This window comes from Camelus dromedarius, chromosome 2, assembly GCF_036321535.1.
Source record: "Camelus dromedarius isolate mCamDro1 chromosome 2, mCamDro1.pat, whole genome shotgun sequence".
NCBI lineage: Eukaryota > Metazoa > Chordata > Mammalia > Artiodactyla > Camelidae > Camelus > Camelus dromedarius.
In genome coordinates, this window is record NC_087437.1 from 50864219 (window position 1) to 50866956 (window position 2738).

At 37.0% G+C, this 2738-nt stretch overlaps 2 non-coding genes across 2 annotated transcripts; both read left to right on the top strand.

Moving 5' to 3' along the window:
- Nucleotides 1-1721: 1721 nt before the first annotated feature.
- On the top strand, nucleotides 1722-1889 carry LOC116155837 (small nucleolar RNA SNORA81). Its single transcript, XR_004139731.1, has one exon. It is a non-coding gene; the product is annotated as a small nucleolar RNA SNORA81 (small nucleolar RNA).
- Nucleotides 1890-2197: 308 nt separating this feature from the next.
- LOC116155814 (small nucleolar RNA SNORA63) lies at nucleotides 2198-2328 on the top strand. Its single transcript, XR_004139708.1, has one exon. It is a non-coding gene; the product is annotated as a small nucleolar RNA SNORA63 (small nucleolar RNA).
- The last annotated feature ends 410 nt before the right edge of the window (nucleotides 2329-2738 follow it).

The window sequence follows — 2738 nt, forward strand, 5'->3', positions numbered from 1 at the left end:
CCTTAACTATCTAGCTGGTATCTCTAGGAAGCTGAGGATCCCAAGTTTGAAAAAGCCCAAAAATCTAATTTAAAATGAGATGCTTAAAGGGATATTATCTTGAAGCAGTTTGTCTACATGGTAAACTTGGAAGTGATTCTGTGTTGTGCTGCATAAAAGCTGTTTGCAGACCAGAATCTTAAACTAAATGTAAATAGTTTAGCATTTAGCCATGTGCTTCAAAAGTCATTTGGTGGAGCCTTTATTTGTACAGCGTAAATAATTAGAGCTTTTGACTTTTAGATCCAAAAGGTAGTTCTGGCACTTGAATACTACCTGGGAGTAACTTGTCATGCCTTCATTGTGTTGAACCAGTGTTCAAAATGAAATGCAAAAACTGCAGACTCACGGATACGGCACATCATGTCACTGGTACTCCAGGAAGAACATTTGATATGTTAAATAGAAGATACCTTTGTAAGTATTGCCGTATGTTTCCTAGGGCATTTTTTAACCAGGGATATTTGGGGTATGGGAGGGAAAATAATTAGCCTAATTGTTTAAGCCAGTTGCCATGCAGGAATATCTAGAGGTGATACTAAGATTTTTCTTCAATAGGCTTTATTTTTTAGAACAGTTTTAGGTTTACAGAAAAATTGAGAAGAGAATTCCCAGTTTCCTGTATTATTAACATCTTCCATTAGTATGCTACATTTGTTAAAATTAATGAACCAACATCGGTATGTTATTATGAACTAAAGTCCAGAATTTACTTAGATTTCCCTATGTCCTTTTTCTGTTCCAGGTCCCCACCTAGGATACCACAGAGACATTTAATTCTCATGTCTCCTTAAGCTCCTCTTGACTGTACCAGTTAATGAAATTTTCCTTGTTTTCAATGACTTTGACCATTTTGAGAATTGTTGGTCAGATATTTAGTAGGATGCCTTTAGTATTGGAATTTGTCTGATGTTTTTCTCAAGATTAGACTGTAGTTCTGGGTTTGAGGGAGGAAGACCACATAGGTAAGGAACCATTTTCATCTCATTCTGTCAAGGCTTATTACTGTTGTTGACCTTGATCGCCTGGCTGAGTTAGAGTTTGTCAGGTTTCTCCACATAATGTCACTCTTCTGCCTCTTCTTCTGTACTGTAGTCTTTGGAAGGAAGTCTCTATGCACAACTCACCTTAAGAATTTTTTTCATATTCCAAAATGAATCAGGAGGCTTATTTTGGATGAAGCCAATACAGATCTTGAGCCAAGGGATTAAAGATCAAATCCATGGGATTTACCAGAAATCAAATACAAGGATTCAGCTGTGCACATGATTTTTCTGTAGCTGGCAGGTTGGGTTAATTGTTCAATATAGCTGTGAAGTGCTATATTGTCCTTTCCCCTGCCAAAAGCAATTGTTTCCTACAATCTCTGTCTAACTCAATTCTGTAGTAAGACAGGGACGCTTGGTCTCAAACATTTCTCTCAGTGTTATTATGAAAATTGTTATAACTGTTTAACTGATGTGCAACATAACTAGTCGTTGTCTCTTTTTTAAGGTTGTGTTGCTTTCTGCCTTTATGCCAATTGATATGTTGAAGTCTTCAAAAAGTTCCTGAGAGACCCGTTTCAAATTCTGATAAAGAAGAACTGACCCTTGAAAGAGTCAATATCTTATAATAATTTTGAAAGAGGGTAATGTTTTTCTAATTGATATACATAAAAATTACAGCTAGAATTTGCTTTTACCTTCTTTTTTAAGCTCTGTGCTAAAATAGCAGAAACTAGTATCTGCAGTGTCTTAGTCCTTGTAATAAAGCTGGCAGAGTAAACAAAGAGAAACACAACTGTACAGATGGTAGAACAACCACAGGTAACTCCAAGGTGTTTTGTTCTAAGATTTGGTACAATCATATCTGTATTTAAGCAGAATTAATGAATGAATTTCTAAGTAGTTCCTTCTGATGGTAGGGATGAGAGTTAGAAATCAAATGGCTTTTTACTCCAACTCTGATCCAAATTCACATTTTCCTCTCTGATATACTCCAGGGAGGAATCGTGTGCTCTTTGTGACATATGAGAGACTGGCCAGTAGAACACAAGGCAGAAGGTGGATGTCTGAGAAAATGCATGCCAGGAATTTCAGTTTCTGTTGTGGCAAGAACTGTTCTTCCCTAGTACTGGTGATTAAGACACTGTTAATCCCATTTCCTTAATAAACTGATGCAGGATCTAGTTACAGTGTAGCTGTGAAGTGCCACATTGTCTTTGCCCCCTGCTCAAAATAAGACTGTTTCCTTCAAGCCCTGCCAGCCATGGTGCTGTAGCAGCCAGGGATGCATGGTCTCATACATGGTTACCAATTTAAACCCTACCTTAACAAATGACTCCTGAGAGTTAAGGCTTATTAATATCTTGCAGGTGGTGACAGAAAGAAAGAGATATTCCCAAGAGGTAATTCAGATAGGGGACAAACTATGTTTTGATTACTACTGACTTACTGGTATTTCATTTAATTACAATATTTATCTATTAAAAGGTGGTTCGGAGAGGATTTTTCATCACCTTTGTCAGCTCAAGCTATGTGGGGGAATAAAGACCACGCTCCACAGTGAGCCGTGTGACTTATATGTGGTTCCTTACTATTTTGTGGCCTAAGAGATTGTGCAGAAGTTGCCTTTTGAATCAGAATGTGAATATATATTATCATATCTCAGGCTCATGATTTTTATGTTTAACTAATATCTATGGTTATAAACTATGA